This window comes from Chenopodium album, chromosome 5, assembly GCF_948465745.1.
Source record: "Chenopodium album chromosome 5, dcCheAlbu1.1, whole genome shotgun sequence".
Classification (NCBI taxonomy): domain Eukaryota; kingdom Viridiplantae; phylum Streptophyta; class Magnoliopsida; order Caryophyllales; family Amaranthaceae; genus Chenopodium; species Chenopodium album.
In genome coordinates this window covers 42,255,637-42,264,919 of record NC_137838.1, presented here as the reverse complement: position 1 = coordinate 42,264,919, position 9,283 = coordinate 42,255,637, and positions in this window count along the sequence as shown.

Here is a 9,283-nt window from a genome sequence, read left to right as displayed (position 1 = left end):
AGCTTTTTGAATCAAATGTAAGTCAAACACATTCAAACAAATCTTTTTAGATCGAAATACAGTCAAACACATTCAAACAAAGCTTTAAGAATCAAAAGAAAGTCAAACACATGCTAAAAATTCTTTTTGAATCGAAAAAAAGTAAAACATATTTAAACAAAATTTTTTTTATCAAAAGAAAGTCCAACACATTTAAACAAAGATTTATAAATCATAAGATAGTCAAACACATTCAAACATAGCTTTTTGAATCAAATGAAAGTTAAACACATTCAAACAGAGCTTTGTGAATCAAATGAAAGTCAAACACATTCAAATAAATCTATTTGAATCGAATTAAAGTTAAACACATTCAAACAAAGCTTTTTGAATCAAATGAAAGTCAAACACATTCAAACAAAGCTTTTTGAATAAAATGAAAGTTAAACATATTCAAACATAGCTTTTTGAATCAAATGATAGTCAAACACATTTAAACAAAGCGTTTTGAATCAAATGAAAGTTAAACACATTCAAACAAGCTTTTTGAATCAAATGAAAGTCAAACACATTCAAAAAAAGCTTTTGGAATCAAATGAAATTTAAACACATTCAAACATAGCTTTTTGAATCAAATGATAGTCACACACATTTAAACAAAGCTTTTAGAATTAAATAAAAGTCAAACACATTCAAACAAGCTTTTTGAATCAAATGAAAGTCAAACACATTTAAAAAAATCTTTCAAAATCAAATGAAAGTCAAACACAAACAAGCATAGCTTTTAGAATCAAATGAAAGTCAAACACATTCAAACAAATCTTTTTGAATCAATTGAAAGTCAAACACATTGAAACAAATCTATTTGGATCGAAATACAGTCAAACAGATTCAAACATAGCTTTATGAAGCTAATGAATGTCAAATACATTCAAACAAAGCTTTTTTAATCAAATGAAAATCAAACTCATTCAAATAAATCTTTTCGAATCGACTGAAAGTCAAACACATTCAAACAAAACTTTTTAGATCGAAATTTAGTCAAACAAATTCAAACAAAGCTTTATGAATCAAAAGAAAGTCAAACACATTAAAAAAAAGCTTTTTGAATCAAAAGAAAGTCAAACACATTCAAACAATTCTATTTGAATCGAAAAAAAGTAAAAACAATTTCAAACCAAGGTTTTTGAATCAAAAGAAAGTCAAACACATTCAAACAAAGTTTTTTGAATCAAATGAAAGTCAAACACATACTAACAAGCTTTTTGAATCAAATGAAAGTCAAACACATTCAAACAAATCTTTCAAAATCAAATGAAAGTCAAACACAAACAAGCATAGCTTTTTGAATCAAATGAAAGTCAAACACATTCAAACAAAGCTTTTTGAATTAATTGAAAGTCAAACACATTGAAACAAATCTATTTGGATCGAAGTACACTCAAACACATTCAAACATAGCTTTATGAATCTAATAAATGTCAAATACATTCAATCTAAGCTTTTTGAATCAAATGAAAATCAAACAAAATCATATAAATCTTTTTGAATCGAATGAAAGTCAAACACATTCAAACAAAACTTTTTAGATCGAAGTTCAGTCAAACAAATTCAAACAAATATTTATGAATCAAAAGAAAGTCAAACACATTCAAAAAAAGCATTTTAAATCAAAAGAAAGTCAAACACATTCAAACAATTCTATTTGAATCGAAAAAAAGTAAAACAAATTCAAACCAAGGTTTTTGAATCAAAAGAAAGTCAAACACATTCAAACAAAGTTTTTTGAATCAAATAAAAGTCAAACACATACAAACAAATCTTTTTAAATCAGATGAAAGTCAAACACATTTAAATATAGCTTTTTGAATCAAATAAAAGTCAAACACATTTAAACAAAGCTTTTTGAATCAAATGAAATTCAAACACATTCAAATTAATCTTTTTGAATCAAAATAAAGTAAAAAACAATCAAACAAAGCTTTTTGAATCAAAAGAAAGTATAACACATTCTAACAAAACTTTTTGAATAAAATGAAAGTCAAACACATTCAAACAAATCTTTCAAAATCAAATGGAAGTCAAACACATTCAAACATAACTTTTTGAATCAAATTAAAGTCAAACACATTCAAACAAAGCTTTTTGAATTTAATGAAAGTCAAACTTGTTCAAACAAAGCTTTTTGAATCAAATGAAAGTCAAATACATTCAAACAATTCTTTTTGAATCGAAAAAAAGTAAAACACATTAAAACAAAGCTTTTTTAATCAAAAGAAAGTCAAACACATTCAAACAAAGCTTTTTGAATGAAATGAAAGTCAAACACATTTAAACAAATCTTTTTAAATCAAATAAAAGTCAAACACATTCGAACATAGCTTTTTGAATCAAATGAAAGTGAAATACATTCAAACAATTCTTTTTGAATAAAAAAAAAAGTAAAACACATTCAAACAAAGCATTTTAAATCAAAAGAAAGTAAAACACATTCAAACAAAGCTTTTTGAATCAAATGAAAGTCAAACACATTCAAACATAAATTTTTAAATCAAATGAAAGTCAAACACATACAAACAAATCTTTTTAAATCAGATGAAAGTCAAACACATTCAAATATAGCTTTTTGAATCAAATGAAAGTCAAACACATTCGAATAAAGCTTTTTGAATCAAATGAAAGTCAAATACATTCAAATAATTCTTTTTGTATCGAAAAAAAGTAAAACACATTAAAACAAAGCTTTTTGAATCAAATGAAAGTCAAACACATTCAAACATAGCTTTTTGAATCAAATGAAAGTCAAACACATTCAAACAAAACTTTTTGAATCAAATGAAAGTCAAACACATTCAAACAAAGTATTTTGAATCAAATGAAAGTAAAATACATTTAAACAAAGATTTTTGAATCTAATGAAAGTCAAACACATTCAAACAACTCTTTTTGAATCGATATAAAGTAAAACAAATTCAAACAAAGCTTTTTGATTCAAATGAAAGTCAAACACATTCAAACAAATATTTCAAAATCAAATGAAACTCAAACACATTCAAACATAGCTTTTTGAATCAAATGAAAGTCAAACACATTTAATCAAAGCTTTTTGAATCAAATGAAAGTTAAACACATTCAAACAAGCTTTTTGAAACAAATGAAAGTCAAACACATTCAAACAAATCTTTCAAAATCAAATGAATGTCAAACACAAACAAGCATAGCTTTTTGAAACAAATGAAAGTCAAACACATTTAAACAAAGCTTTTTGAATCAATTGAAAGTCAAACACATTGAAACAAATCTATTTGGATCGAAATACACTCAAACACATTGTAACATAGCTTTATGAATCTATTGAATTTCAAATACATTCAATCAAAGCTTTTTGAATCAAATGAAAATCAAACACATTCATATAAATCTTTTTGAATCGAATGAAAGTCAAACACATTCAAACAAAACTTTTTAGATCGAAATTCAGTCAAACAAATTCAAACAAAGCTTTATGAATCAAAAGAATGTCAAACACATTCAAAAAAAACTTTTTGAATAAAAAAAAAATCAAACACATTCAAACAATTCTATTTGAATCGAAAAAAAGTAAAAACAAATTCAAACAAAGGTTTTTGAATCAAAAGAAAGTCAAACACATTCAAACAAAGTTTTTTGAATCAAATGAAAGTCAAACACATACAAACAAATCTTTTTAAATCAGATGAAAGTCAAACACATTCAAATATAGCTTTTTGAATCAAATGAAAGTCAAACACATTTAAACAAAGCTTTTTGAATCAAATGAAAGTCAAACACATTTAAATTAATCTTTTTGAATCAAAATAAAGTAAAAAACATTCGAACAAAGCTTTTTCAATCAAAAGAAAGTATAACACATTCTAACAAAACTTTTTGAATTAAATGAAAGTCAAACACATTCAAACAAATCTTTCAAAATCAAATGAAAGTCAAACAAATTCAAACATAGCTTTTTGAATCAAATTAAAGTCAAACACATTCAAACAAAGCTTTTTAAATCAAATGAAAGTCAAACAGGTTCAAACAAAGCTTTTTGAATCAAATGAAAGTCAAATACATTCAAATAATTCTTTTTGAATCGAAAAAAAGTAAAACACATTCGCACATAGCTTTTTGAATCAAATGAAAGTGAAATACATTCAAACAATTCTTTTTGAATAAAAAAAAAGTAAAACACATTCAAACAAAGCATTTTAAATCAAAAGAAAGTAAAACACATTCAAACAAAGCTTTTTGAATCAAATGAAAGTCAAACACATTCAAACAAAAATTTTTAAATCAAATGAAAGTCAAACACATACAAACAAATCTTTTTAAATCAGATGAAAGTCAAACACATTCAAATATAGCTTTTTGAATCAAATGAAAGTCAAACACATTCGAATAAAGCTTTTTGAATCAAATGAAAGTCAAATACATTCAAATAATTCTTTTTGTATCGAAAAAAAGTAAAACACATTAAAACAAAGCTTTTTGAATCAAATGAAAGTCAAACACATTCAAACATAGCTTTTTGAATCAAATGAAAGTCAAACACATTCAAACAAAACTTTTTGAATCAAATGAAAGTCAAACACATTCAAACAAAGTATTTTGAATCAAATGAAAGTAAAATACATTTAAACAAAGATTTTTGAATCTAATGAAAGTCAAACACATTCAAACAACTCTTTTTGAATCGAAATAAAGTAAAACAAATTCAAACAAAGCTTTTTGATTCAAATGAAAGTCAAACACATTCAAACAAATATTTCAAAATCAAATGAAACTCAAACACATTCAAACATAGCTTTTTGAATCAAATGAAAGTCAAACACATTTAATCAAAGCTTTTTGAATCAAATGAAAGTTAAACACATTCAAACAAGCTTTTTGAATCAAATGAAAGTCAAACACATTCAAACAAATCTTTCAAAATCAAATGAATGTCAAACACAAACAAGCATAGCTTTTTGAAACAAATGAAAGTCAAACACATTTAAACAAAGCTTTTTGAATCAATTGAAAGTAAAACACATTGAAACAAATCTATTTGGATCGAAATACACTCAAACACATTGTAACATAGCTTTATGAATCTATTGAATTTCAAATACATTCAATCAAAGCTTTTTGAATCAAATGAAAATCAAACACATTCATATAAATCTTTTTGAATCGAATGAAAGTCAAACACATTCAAACAAAACTTTTTAGATCGAAATTCAGTCAAACAAATTCAAACAAAGCTTTATGAATCAAAAGAATGTCAAACACATTCAAAAAAAGCTTTTTGAATAAAAAAAAATCAAACACATTCAAACAATTCTATTTGAATCGAAAAAAAGTAAAAACAAATTCAAACAAAGGTTTTTGAATCAAAAGAAAGTCAAACACATTCAAACAAAGTTTTTTGAATCAAATGAAAGTCAAACACATACAAACAAATCTTTTTAAATCAGATGAAAGTCAAACACATTCAAATATAGCTTTTTGAATCAAATGAAAGTCAAACACATTTAAACAAAGCTTTTTGAATCAAATGAAAGTCAAACACATTTAAATTAATCTTTTTGAATCAAAATAAAGTAAAAAACATTCGAACAAAGCTTTTTCAATCAAAAGAAAGTATAACACATTCTAACAAAACTTTTTGAATCAAATGAAAGTCAAACACATTCAAACAAATCTTTCAAAATAAAATGAAAGTCAAACAAATTCAAACATAGCTTTTTGAATCAAATTAAAGTCAAACACATTCAAACAAAGCTTTTTGAATCAAATGAAAGTCAAACAGGTTCAAACAAAGCTTTTTGAATCAAATGAAAGTCAAATACATTCAAATAATTCTTTTTGAATCGAAAAAAAGTAAAACACATTAAAACAAAGCTTTTTGAATGAAATGAAAGTCAAACACATTCAAACAAAGCTTTTTGAATGAAATGAAAGTCAGACACATTCAAATATAGCTTTTCGAATCAAATGAAAGTCAAACACATTTAAACAAAGCTTTTTGAATCAAATGAAAGTCAAACACATTCAAATTAATCTTTTTGAATCAAAATAAAGTAAAAAACATTCAAACAAAGCTTTTTGAATCAAAAGAAAGTATAACACATTCTAACAAAACTTTTTGAATCAAATGAAAGTCAAACACATTCAAACAAATCTTTCAAAATCAAATGAAAGTCAAACACATTCAAACATAGCTTTTTGAATCAAATGAAAGTCAAACAAATTCAAACAAAACTTTTTAGATCGAAGTTCAGTCAAACAAATTCAAACAAAGCTTTATGAATCAAAAGAATGTCAAACACATTCAAAAAAAGCTTTTTGAATAAAAAAAAAGTCAAACATATTCAAACAATTCTATTTGAATCGAAAAAAAGTAAAAACAAATTCAAACCAAGGTTTTTGAATGAAATGAAAGTCAAACACAATTAAACAAATCTTTTTAAATCAAATGAAAGTCAAACACATTTGAACATAGCTTTTTGAATCAAATGAAAGTCAAATACATTCAAACAATTCTTTTTGAATAAAAAAAAAGTAAAACACATTCAAACAAAGCTTTTTGAATCAAAATAAATTCACACACATTCAAACAAAGCTTTTTGAATCAAATAAAATTCAACAACACATTCAAACAAATCTTTCAAAATCAAATGAAAGTCAGACACATTCAAACATAGCTATTTGAATCAAATGAAAGTCAAACACATTTAAACAAAGCTTTTTGAATTAAATGAAAGTCAAAAACATTCAAATAAATCTTTTTTGAATCAATATAAATTAAAAAAATTCAAACAAAGCTTTTTGAATCAAAAGAAAGTATAACACATTCTAACAAAAATTTTTGAATCAAATGAAAGTGAAACAAATTCAAACAAATCTTTTTGAATCAAATGAAAGTCAAATACATTTGAACAAAGCTTTTTGAATCGAAAAAAAGTCAAACACATTCAAACAAAGCTTTTTGAATCAAATGAAAGTCAAACATGTTTAAACAAAGCTTTTTGAATCAAATGAAAGTCAAATACATTCAAACAATTCTTTTTGAATCGAAAAAAAGTAAAACACATTAGAACAAAGCTTTTTGAACCAAAAGAAAGTTAAACACATTCAAACAAAGCTTTTTGAATGAAATGAAAGTCAAACACATTTAAACAAATCTTTTTAAATCAAATGAAAGTCAAACACATTCAAACATAGCTTTTTGAATCAAATGAAAGTAAAATACATTCAAACAATTCTTTTTTAATAAAAAAAAGTGAAACACATTCAAACAAAGCTTTTTGAATCAAAAGAAAGTCAAACACATTCAAACAAAGCTTTTTGAATCAAATGAAAGTCAAACACATTCAAACAAATCTTTTTGAATAAAATGAAAGTTAAACACATTCAAACAAATCTTTTTGAATCAAATGAAAGTTAAACACATTCAAACATAGCTTTTTGAATCAAATGATAGTCAAACACATTTAAACAAAGCTTTTTGAATCAAATGAAAGTCAAACACATTCAAACAAGCTTTTTGAATCAAATGAAAGTCAAACACATTCAAACAAATCTTTCAAAATCAAATGAAAGTCAAATACAAACAAGCATAGCTTTTTGAATCAAATGAAAGTCAAACACATTCAAACAAAGCTTTTTGAATTAATTGAAAGTCAAACACATTGAAACAAATCTATTTGGATCGAAATACACTCAAACACATTAAAACATAGCTTTATGAATCTAATAAATGTCAAATTCATTCAATCTAAGCTTTTTGAATCAAATGAAAATCAAACAAAATCATATAAATCTTTTTGAATCGAATGAAAGTCAAACACATTCAAACAAAATTTTTAGATCGAAGTTCAGTCAAACAAATTCAAACAAATATTTATGAATCAAAAGAAAGTCAAACACATTCAAAAAAAGCTTTTTAAATCAAAAGAAAGTCAAACACATTCAAACAATTCTATTTGAATCGAAAAAAAGTAAAACAAATTCACACCAAGGTTTTTGAATCAAAAGAAAGTCAAACACATTCAAACAAAGTTTTTTGAATCAAATGAAAGTCAAACACATATAAAAAAATCTTTTTAAATCAGATGAAAGTCAAACACATTTAAATATAGCTTTTTGAATCAACTAAAAGTCAAACACATTTAAACAAAGCTTTTTGAATCAAATGAAATTCAAACACATTCAAATTAATCTTTTTGAATCAAAATAAAGTAAAAAACAATCAAACAAAGCTTTTTGAATCAAAAGAAAGTATAACACATTCTAACAAAACTTTTTGAATAAAATGAAAGTCAAACACATTCAAACAAATCTTTCAAAATCAAATGGAAGTCAAACACATTCAAACATAACTTTTTGAATCAAATTAAAGTCAAACACATTCAAACAAAGCTTTTTGAATTTAATGAAAGTCAAACTTGTTCAAACAAAGCTTTTTGAATCAAATGAAAGTCAAATACATTCAAACAATTCTTTTTGAATCGAAAAAAAGTAAAACACATTAAAACAAAGCTTTTTTAATCAAAAGAAAGTCAAACACATTCAAACAAAGCTTTTTGAATGAAATGAAAGTTAAACACATTTAAACAAATCTTTTTAAATCAAATGAAAGTCAAACACATTCGAACATAGCTTTTTGAATCAAATGAAAGTGAAATACATTCAAACAATTCTTTTTGAATAAAAAAAAAAAGTAAAACACATTCAAACAAAGCTTTTTAAATCAAAAGAAAGTCAAACACATTCAAACAAAGCTTTTTGAATCAAATGAAAGTCAAACACATTCAAACAAAAATTTTTAAATCAAATGAAAGTCAAACACATACAAACAAATCTTTTTAAATCAGATGAAAGTCAAACACATTCTAATATAGCTTTTTGAATCAAATGAAAGTCAAACACATTCGAACAAAGCTTTTTGAATCAAATGAAAGTCAAATACATTCAAATAATTCTTTTTGTATCGAAAAAAAGTAAAACACATTAAAACAAAGCTTTTTGAATCAAATGAAAGTCAAACACATTCAAACAAAGCTTTTTGAATGCAATGAAAGTCAAACACATTTAAACAAATCTTTTTAAATCAAATGAAAGTCAAACACATTCGAACATAGCTTTTTGAATCAAATGAAAGTGAAATACATTCAAACAATTCTTTTTGAATAAAAAAAAAAGTAAAACACATTCAAACAAAGCTTTTTAAATCAAAAGAAAGTCAAACACATTCAAACAAAGCTTTTTGAATCAAATGAAAGTCAAACACATTCAAACAAAA